Source organism: Peromyscus leucopus, chromosome 4 (assembly GCF_004664715.2).
Source record: "Peromyscus leucopus breed LL Stock chromosome 4, UCI_PerLeu_2.1, whole genome shotgun sequence".
NCBI lineage: Eukaryota > Metazoa > Chordata > Mammalia > Rodentia > Cricetidae > Peromyscus > Peromyscus leucopus.
This window is the reverse complement of record NC_051066.1, coordinates 86,075,672-86,086,613: the sequence shown is the minus strand read 5'-3', so window position 1 is coordinate 86,086,613 and position 10,942 is coordinate 86,075,672. Positions and strand designations below refer to the sequence as shown.

Below are 10,942 nucleotides of genomic sequence, written 5' to 3'. Positions count from 1 at the left end.
GTGTACATTAGTATGCATACAAATATACACATTTGCACATGTATGTACCCATTTTAATTGTAAATATAATGCTCCAAATAAACATCTGCTAAGATCAGAATGTGTAATGTCCCTGTAGGGAGTTGTAAAATACTAAAGTTTGAAAACTCTTGAATATGCTAACATAAAACAATATTAACATGGATATTATGTAGCAGGAATCTTAAAAGTTCTTATTAATAAAATCAAACCCGAGGCGAGTTATTGGGGTCCATGCTGCTGGATCAGAGAGACAGAACAAGCCACAGCTAACCTCACCTGGTCAACTTCTCATCTGGTCTTGTTTCCTCAGACTGGAAGCTTCTGTGTCCTCATCCCAATGGCTCTCAGCTGAACTGCTGCTGGAAAGCCTGAAGCTTAACCAGCCACATGCTTAACCAGCCACATGCTTAACCAGTCAAATGCTTAACCAGCCAAATGCTTAACCAGCCAAATGCTTCTAGTTTCTGGTCCTCATGCCTTATATACCTTTCTGCTTTCTACCATCATTCCCTAGGATTAAAGGCTTGCTTTCTGGGATTAAAGGCGTGAGTCACCATGCCTGGCTGTTTCCAATGTGGCCTTGAACTCACAGAGATCCCAAATGGATTTCTGCCTCTGGAATGCTAGGATTAAAGGCGTGTGCTATCACTGCCTAACTAGTGGCTTTTCTGTTCTCTGACCCCAGATAAGTTTATTAAGGTACACAATATTTTGGGGAACACAATACCACCACATTATTATACTCACAAAAATTAACAAAATTCACAAAATTCACATGGATATTATATTCAACAAAATATTCACTGAGTGGTAAATGTGTAAACATATTTATATTGTCTTATATATCTGTACTATTTCATTACTTCTCATAATAACTGTAATACATATCATGATCTCCTTTTTACTAATGTGAAAACCAAGCATTACAAAAGGAAAATTAGTAACCATTCAGACTCATGTTTAGTAAGGCTTAAGTCGAATTGAACCTGTGTCTTCTGACTTTAAAATGGAAAATGAAAAATGTACATGGTAAGAGGCTGGAAGATTCTTAATTCTTTTCACTGCTTTACAACCAGTTGTACCACAGGTTTTTGAGTAACTTGAAGGCAAACAATATTGGAAAGTTCAGTCTTTCTAACACACCTGATAATGAGCTAATAGATTATGATTTGTTATAGTAGTAGGAGCTATGGTTACTAAGTAGGAATATCATTTATAAATCTCAAAGAGTTGGCATATAAACACATAACTAAATACATTGTTTCAGTAAAGTGGGTAGTAATTCTTTTCTAATATTGCTATGGAAAATGAGCCAAATAAAATTTTCTAAATGTAAAATAGTCCAGCTTATATCTTTTATTATCTCTAAACCCCAAGTATCCAGACAGTCTCAGTTGTGCAAAAATAATAACATAATACCTTGAATTGCTCTAAAAATTAATGAAATGGTATTTTGAATTAGCATTACTAATTTGGAAACTATATAAAAATATAAGGTATGATCACATAGAATAAATTGAGACAATATGAGAACCTTCTTTATCAATTACTAAGTGAGGTAAAAATGGAGTGTTAAATCATTATAAGGTTTGCCAAAGAATTTAATAACTTACTTTTCTCATTATCTCAGTCTCATGGCTACAGAAGATCTAAGACTTTACCCAAAGTTTTAAATTCCATTGTCTCAGACATCTCATTGTAATTTTCATCTCTGTGTTCCTCAATGTGTATATAATGGGGTTCAAGAGAGGAGTGACCACAGAGTAAAACACAGCAAGGAATTTGTCTAATGATTTGATGGGAAAGGGCCGGGCATAAATAAAGATACAGGGTCCAAAAAACAAAAGAACTACTGTGATGTGAGCAGTCAGTGTGGACAGAGCCTTAGATGATCTATCAGAAGGGCGGCGCTGGATGGTCATTAGAATGATAGTGTAGGAGATGATTAGGAGAACAAAAGAACACACAGTGAGTATACCACTGTTGGCCATGACCATGATGTGTAACCTGTACGTGTCTGCACAGGCAAGTTTGATTACTCTAAAAAGGTCACAATAAAAGCTGTCAACCTTATTGGTAACATAAGAGGGTAAGTTCACTGCAAAGGCTAATTGACTCACTGAGTGTAGGAAGCCGATTCCCCATGCAGCAGCCACAATGCCAACACATACATTGCCACACATAACTGTAGTGTATGAGGCTTACAGATTGCTGCAAATCTCTCAAAGGCCTGGGCTATGAGGATCATCAGCTCACTCCCACCAAAGAAGTGAAGGAGAAATATCTGTGCAAGACAGTCCTTGACAGAGATGACTTTGCATTTGCTGAAAAAGTCAGCAATCATCTTGGGAGCTGTGACAGAGGACAGAGACAGATCCATTAGTGAATGGTAGAACAGGAAGAACATAGGAGAGTGGAGGTAGGAATCAAAAGTCACTGTTTTGACAAAAAGGAGGTAACCAAACAGAATTCCTACATAGAAAACAAAAAAGAGTGCAAACAGGAAGATCTGAACTTCTTGAGGATCAGAGTCCAATAAAAATAAATTCAGTCACCACAGAATGATTTGTTTCTTTGATGATTCATTCCAGAAAAGAGTCTCTCTAGGTTCTGCACCTCTGCTCACCCCTTCCCTGGTCAGTTGGAATCCTGTTGGGCAAGAGGGACAGGCAACTGTAGGGAAATGGTGATGCCAGTTTCCATGGGTGGAACAGGTGGATGAGGACCTGGTAACAGAGAGAGAGAAGAAGCAAGGGATGAAATAACAGACAAGGACAGGAATTAGAGGCAAGGGACAGGCAAAGAAAATGAGCTTTGCCTGGCAATCAATTTTGAAGGGTGCACATGTTGTGGTTAGGGACCTGGTCACAGGTGATGATATAACTGCTTTGGTGGAGACTGGAGCAGCATGAGGGAGTAGAGATAAGGATGGACTCCAGCAGGCTAGAGCCTGGATAGAGGTTGATGGTAGGTGCATTTTCCACAGTGAGGGAGAAGGGCCAACAGACAGACAGACCTCCAGCATCCCAGAGGGTCAGTGAGGACCCACAATGGCTCAAGATAGCCAGTGGATCATCATCCAAAGACTATGAGCTGTGGGGTACTGAGTAGGTACAAGTTGTCCTATATGCCATCACATAGGGACAAGGGCCTGAGGGCAGGGCCTGGAACATGTGGTTGCTGGTACCAGAACTTCAAGAAACCATGACTGAGAGATGAGAGGAATCCTCACTCCTGGAAAATGGCCAGAAAGGAAGGGAGGACACTTACTGATAGGGTGAAGAGTCCCAGAGGTCCTGCCCTCCAGTCGGAAAAGTGATGGTGTTAGATGGTACAGGGTCCCAGTGTTTCTCAGACTGCTGGCTGGTAGGAGAAAATCCAGGGAGTACCTGCTAAGTCATGTAGCACTAATGTATTAATATGGAATGTGGGAGACCTTGGTGCGTTTGGCCAAAGTGTCCCAGTGGCTGAGGGAGACATGCCATGTAGATGTGGTGGCAAGTGATGTGGTGCAGTGGAAAGTTACTCATACCATGCAGACACAGCATCCATGTGCAGAGTTTATTATAAGAGAGAGACAGAGATATAGATAGATAGATAGATAGATAGATAGATAGATAGATAGATGATAGATAGATAGATAGATGATAGATAGATAGGGAGAGAGAAAGGGAGAGAAAGAGAGAAAGTGGAGGTGTGCACACCTCATGGCAAGAAAGGGAGGAAGGGGAAGAGGAAGAAGAAGGGAGAGTTTTTTTCCTGAAAGGAGGTTTTATGTCAGGATGCAGGGCAGGACCCCAAGGGGTAAGCCAGAATGACAACAATGGTGACGAGGAGGGTAGGGATATTCAGGGGAAGGCTGGGCAGGTACTGAGAGGGAGAGGAGTTCTCTGGGTATGTGACCTATCTGGAGTTCTGTTGCTGGCAGAACCTCTGGTGAAGCAGAGGACTTCGATCAGAGTTTTGGCTCTACCCCATTTTTAAATGAATTATTTGGAGTTCTGATATCTGTTTTCTTGAGTTCTTATATATTTTGGATCAGAATCCTCTATTGGATGTGGAGTTAGTAAAAATATTCTCTCATCCTGTAGGCTGATGTTTTTTTCCTATTTATAATGTCTTTTACCTTGCAGAAGATTTTCAGTTTCATGAAGTTCCATTTATTAATTATTGATTTTAGTGCATACACTGTGGGTGTTCTGTTCAGAATATCGTCCCATGGGCTGATGTATTTACTTCTATTCCACTTTATTTTCTATCAGGTTCAGTGTATCTGGTTTTATGTGCTGGTCTTTGACCCCATTGGGGTTCTTAGGGTAGTTTCTGCAGATTCTGGAATGTTAGCACCCAGCTTTGATTTGCCTTTTGTGACTGCTACCTTTTATCTGGAGTACCTTCTGTTTGAAGTATGTAAATCTTATCTGAGAGTTTCCTAAAGGATCAAGCCTATACAAAACTTGGTTTGGTGAGGATTCAGCAAACTGAGATGTCTCTTACCTGAAAAATTGTATTGGCACTGTCACTTTGGGAAGCTTAGATAAGAGGTTTTGGTATAAGGAAATTAAGTTGCTAAAGATGTGAACTGTATAACCATAAAAAGTTTTTTTGCAAAGCAGCAGTGAGTCAATCTGCCAGAGACTGACCCTCTGCAGCTGGAAAAGGCAAAAAAATAAAATAAAAAAATTACCCTTAGAGTGCCTGTGTCTTCTTTCCATGGACCTGTGTGAATCCACACCCAATACAACATTGGCACACCAACTCAGGTTGAAGGACAGAGGTTCTGGACACTTTAAGGACTAGGGGAAAGTTTGCTCTCAGGGTAAGAGGACTCCAGGATTGGCAGGGTCATGGGGAATTTAAACTTCCCATTTCAGAAGCAACAAAATATATAGTTGTTAAAATGCTTGTTAAAAGATAAAGCAGTAACTGCATAATTTTTAAAGATAGAAATAGAATGGCTTCTGAGACAAAGAATAAATCAGGCAAAAAAAGGCCCTTTTCAGTAAAGAAAAGGGAACAAGAGAGAGAGAGAGAGAGAGAGAGAGAGAGAGAGAGAGAGAGAAAAAAGGGAAAAGGAAATTACAAGAAATTTCTCAATGATAAAAGGAGAAATGTTTAATCAAGAAAGATTTTCCTAGTTAAAAGGGGGAAAATCTTGAATCAAGCCCTAAAAATTAAAGGGCCCCATAAACAAAAAATAAAGAAAAGAAAAAGCCTATTCCCAGTAAAAAATAGAGAAAGAAAAGCCTCTTTCTGATGTAAGAAACTGAGGACAGCTGGAACCCAGAGCTCTACCTACCTGTCAGCTCTTTCAGAGATTAGTCTGCCAGCATAGAGCATCTGAATGACAAAGTATGGTCGCAGGCAGCCTCAGTGCTGCAGCCTGAGCTGAGCCAGAGTTTAGAATTTTGTTCTTTGTTTTTTGTTTTTCCCTCAGAGTGGGAATAACTCTAAATATTAAAAATTCCTTCATGGGAAATGTTTTTTTTTCCTTAATAGTAGGAATAACTTATCAATGCTCCCTTCATCATGAGAAAAAGAAAAATAAAATAAACAAACCCAACTTGTAGTAAAAAAAAAAAAAAAACAATTACAGTTAGGGCATAAAGGATTAATTCAACTTCTGTTTAAATTTTCAGAAATATTAGTCACTCATTGTATGGGAGATGTTCTTGTTTCTTGATTTTTTCTGCCCAGATTAGGACCCCTAAAGAGACCACTGGAGACTGAAAATGTCCAGAATGCAATAAAAGGATTAATTCAGAGCACGTGTGCAGTTCAAACTAACAGGGAACCCTTGTCCACCATACCCAACTCAGTGAGGCAGGGAGAGGAGTTCCTCTTTCTTGGGAAAGTTAGTTTTTATAGGCAAAAGCCACAAAATTCCTTAGAGGGGAGGATCCTTGATAGGTCCAGTTTTTCCCTGACCTGGACTTTGTCTTATTTCAGCTTATCTGTTTGCCCTGTCAGGAGTTTTACAACCCATCTCCAGGGTCTGATCATGTTATCTCTGGAGAGGGGTATCTCATGGTTAATTGGTCACCACCAGACATCCTGACTTTGTTCTTTTTAAAACACCGAACTTCACCCTCTCCAGGAAGGGGAAACTGACTCAGTTCTGTTTATTTTTAAGATATCTCTTCCCTCAGCTTTTTTGGGTTTCTGAGGGAACTGTGTCTGGGCCTTTGGTGGGGGTCTTTCATTCCCCCATTATATGGTCCTAGAGGGGTTCAATCATGGGCCCCTAAGTTGTTCTAATTCAAAAGATTCCCATATTTTCACTTTGGGGTGTGCATATGACTCATATTCAGTGGTCCTGACCTGAGTATAACTCAATTGTACCTCTGTTTAGTCTGTTAAGGATACAGGGCCTGAAGATGAGTAAGATAATGAGGATCATGGTGGGCCCTATTAGACTGGAAATTTGTTAATAATGGCCATTTTGCCTTTATGTCAGGGAGTTTTTTTGACCCAGCCTTATCTGAAGGGGGAACATGGGATGACATATTTGTTAGTTACTTTGTGGCACTCTTACCCTTCGAGGAAATGTCACGAAACATGACAGATCCTCTAACAAGGGTTTTTATTAAGATGAAAGGGAGAGACGAGTGCTCAGGCCTGTGGAAAGACACATGTGTAGAGAAGAAGAGGAAGAGGAGAGAAGGAAAGCTGTGAATATGGTGCTGGCTTATAAAGGCTGGGTGGCATAAGTGCGTACACAGGTTGATGTAACTACTTCACACATGTGCTGATCACATGGTTGCGTTTTGTGCTCTAATGCAACCATGCAAAGTCATGGATCCTGGTCACAGGAGATGCCTTGACCCGGAAATGGCTATTTTGACCTGGAACTGGCTAGGCAGAAGTGTCCAGGTTCACTGGGAATGTGCAAACACGTCCAACTGTGGGGGCATGTTGTGAACCCATCAATATTCTCTTCTGGTAACTGCTTGGAGTGCCATTGTCAGGGACTCCCAAAAGGCTGAAAGCTGGTCAAAGACTGGGCAAGGGACATTTGTCACAAGTATGTAGCTGCCTGACCCCATAGGGACAGGAAAGAATCATGTTAGCTAGGTCTGGTCCATGTCAGCTTTTATCAAGTTTGGAGCTCACAGTCATCTGGAACAGTGTAGTCAGCAACTGAAGCTGGAGGTGACTGCCAGCCAAGTGGAAATCTGTTGAGACGAATTTAAACTAGGAACAGAAGTTAAAATTTATGAACTTATTTTGGAACCCTTAGGTCCCATTCCTTAGTAATGGGAAAAGCAGTAGTCCCAAGACCAAGAGAGAGGAAAAATACCATGTTTAGAAATACTTATTTGGGGTCCTTTTAACCTCTGTGAAGTGGGTCTAGGTTTTATGACTCTTTTGATCCTCTGAGGCCTACTTACAAAATGACATAAGAGTTTAGGTACATTATTATTACCAATCTGTACTGAAATTTATATTATAGACAAAGCAGATAATGTAAAACAGCAGCAGTAGACTCACACCTTTGAGTCCCAACAAGGACTACATATTTGGGTTAAAAGCTTGTGCATTTTCCTTCTGTTCAGAGAGCCAGGTATAAATTGGACAGAGAATTTTGGCTTGATGAGAAGCACTTTTAGATTTACATTTAGATATAGTCAGATGACATCTAAAATAAATCTAAAATGTTGAGCTTGTGACTGAATAGTAATAGTCATTGTTCTACCAGTTCATCAGGACTCCTAAATGGTAAGCTCTGAACCATTATATCATAGAACAGGAGAATAATCTGAAACATATCTCAAAATGGATATCTGTCTTAGAACATTTTTAAAAGGTGAGCTAACAACCTGGCTATAGCCTTGCAGAAGGATCTGGTTGTCTGATGCTGCCATGCTGACAAAGTTAGAGCTAGCCTGGCCATCAGTACTATCAGGTATGATGAAGGATAAACCATATCTGAGTGCAGACCAAGCAGCTTCCAACCTTATCAATTACAGGGACCATACCCTACTCAGGTCTCCATAGCGTTGGAGGCACCAGTCAAAATAGCATCAATCTTCTTCCCCCATCAGGCCAATAAGGCAGAGTATTTTTCCTATGGAATAGGAACACAGAAGACTGACCTTGACCAGGCAAAAGGGTGCAATAAATTCCAGTGTCCTACTGCTTGTCCACAGTCTGGGCTGGGTCCTGGTGGTAGGCGTTGCATTGGGGCTTTTTGCCCTGTGGTCAGCATTGTCATATTTCAGGCAAAGACGTTGCGGTGCCTTGTATGTAATCTTCTTTGGAGATCTTGGGTCACTGTTAGGATCTGGAAGTCTGTCTGATATAATAAGCTTTTAGATCAACATTTAAATGCCATATTCTGCAGATCTCTGAAGTATGAGGGCTATCCAGATATATCTGAATAGACAAACTTTGTTTCTAGTTACTTGTTTCAAGCTCAATCCTGAAAACATATGCAAGGGTCTGAGTAAATGAGTAAATTTCCCTGTAATATTACATTAGTACTACTTACTCTGACTGACATGTTCTCTAACAGTCTACAATAAGTACCCTAAAACAACACTTTTAAGAACAAACTTAACAAACACAAGGAGGCTAGACAACATTCTTAAGCCTGAATGTACCTTGGGTAAGGAATTTTTAAGTCATTGGTTTTTAACTATAAAAAATATTTTTAAAAGATTAAGATCTCTCAAATGTCTTCTGTAATATCAGCAGTAAAGTACCTTTTTTACTTTAAGGGGGAGAAAACATGGCATCACCACAATCTGTACAAAGTAAAACCCAGCTCCAAAGTGTAAACAATCCCAAAGTTCAATATCTGGGATTCATTTATAATCCTTTTGGTTCTTTTACTTAGAGGCTTGGATGATTTCTTTGACCCTACCCCTGGCAGCACATACATAGCCTGCCTGCTCCATTTTATTATGGCTGGTGCTTCCAGTGATCATTACATGGCACTAGCATTTTTCAAAACTGCTAAGGTCTACCACTGCAACTAGACTCTTTTTGGAACTCTAGTTCTGCCATATATTTGCAAACCTCAGCTGTTTCCTATGATCATTTTATTACATGGGTAAATCTTAAATTACAATGTTTAGCTGCCAGAGCAAGGTATATTCCTGTGTATAAAAGCATTGATGTACAGCTTTAATATTTATCAAATACCTTATTTATTAAACATATGTTGCCATCTATTTAAATTCTCTAGAAACTTGCTGTTGAACACTTGGTAAAGACATAAGTATTTAGGTATTAACTCGAGTAGATCTTTATAACCTTAGTAAAAGATGGCTGCCAGCCACATGGCTGCCCATGAGGTCACCAGCCAAGATGGAGGAAGCCTCATGGTTGCTGTTTAAAGCACATTTTTTAAACAATAATTACTTACACACATACATGCAGTTGGATCTAAGTTACACACATACATACATACAGTTAAAGCTTGCTTACATTTCCAAGTCACATACCTGTCCATATACATACATAAGCAGTTTGCAGAATCATAGAAACCATAACAAACAGTTTACATCACATCCCCTCTGACTTTCTACAACTTTTTGCGTACCCTCAGTCCATTCCTTTGATCCCTCAGACATTTACTCCAGACAAATTCCGCTTTTTATTTTCTTTTAAAACAGAAACTCTTACCAAAGTCTTTCTTGTGATTTCCCTCAGTAATCTAGAATATATTGTAAAGTTATAAATACATGCATATACCGTAACAAGAATAATTCTAAATTTGTATCAGCACTATACCACAGACAAGAAACTGTTGGTTAGCCTCACATAGGCAGTGACATTCCATTCTTGGAGCCAGACCCTGATCAGGTTTTAGCCCCAAGACAGGTCTTGGGAGCCCCACCCAACAGCATGGGAGATGAAGAGGATGGAAATGCATGCACCATGGGGACAAAAGATTGCTGTAAACCTCAGATCTTTAAGTATACGAGAATGGCAGACTGAAAGTGACTCCATGCCCTAGCTCAGCCCACAGACTTGTAGGCCACTCCTCAGCTATGACCCTGGAGGGGTAGTTAGTTCTCCATCCGCCCTGACCTGGTTCAGTCACATTCTGAGCTCCTCCAGGCCCCTGTTGGCTCCTGCCAGCTCTGCTCCCGCAGCTCTCTGCACCACAGGGGCCCAGTCAGAACCTGTCGGCCATATCTGGGCCCCACAGCCCATCCTAGCACACAGCCATGCCTAGTTCCCATGCAGCCTCTGGGCCTACTTGGCCACCACATGCATTGTGCTGTAAAGCCCCTACAACACAGCTCTCTGAGCGAGCTGGGGTCCCCAATCCACTGTGCCTAGGCCCTGTGATGCTCACGGGCCACCTAGCCTTCTCAGCAGTCTTGTCCTGCGGTCCACCAGAAGTAGCAGCCTGTGATGTAGCTTGCTGCCATACCAGTGAGCAGCAGAGGTGTTAGGTCTAGCGGATAGAAGACCGACGGTGTATTTCTCCATAGTAGAGTGTATTTGGTGAGAAAGTCGACGATGAAAGAACCCAATACGATGAACAACAAAGAGAGAAAACAACAAAGCCACAACCATAATAAGATACAAAAAAACACCAACAATTTCCTGGGACAAAGTACAAGTCAGTACTCCCTCCTGGGGCGGGGGGTGGGGTGGGTAAGATACCCAAAAACATTCCTAATGGGCCAGTTAATGCTCAGGAGAGGCTCCTGATCACTTCCGGAGGAGGCTGCTGAAACCAAACGTCACCTCTGAGGTGGCCTCAAATGGCTGGGGACCAGGGGGTCCCTTGCCTGAATCGGGGAAGGAGGCATCCTTCTTTCCCTCCAGGATCACTGTCTGGACACGTCTGTCCCAGTGAGAGCCTGCAAAAGTACAAATCAGTCGACTGTTACAAAATGAAAGTAACAAGACAGAGACACAAACAAGACAGAGACACAAACAAGACAGAGAGTGCTCTTAC

The 10,942-nt window shown here is 41.0% G+C and overlaps 1 pseudogene; it reads right to left on the bottom strand.

Annotated features, from left to right (window-relative positions):
• Positions 1 to 766: 766 nt before the first annotated feature.
• Positions 767 to 10,467, bottom strand: LOC114687515 (annotated as a pseudogene).
• Between the last annotated feature and the right edge of the window lie 475 nt (positions 10,468 to 10,942).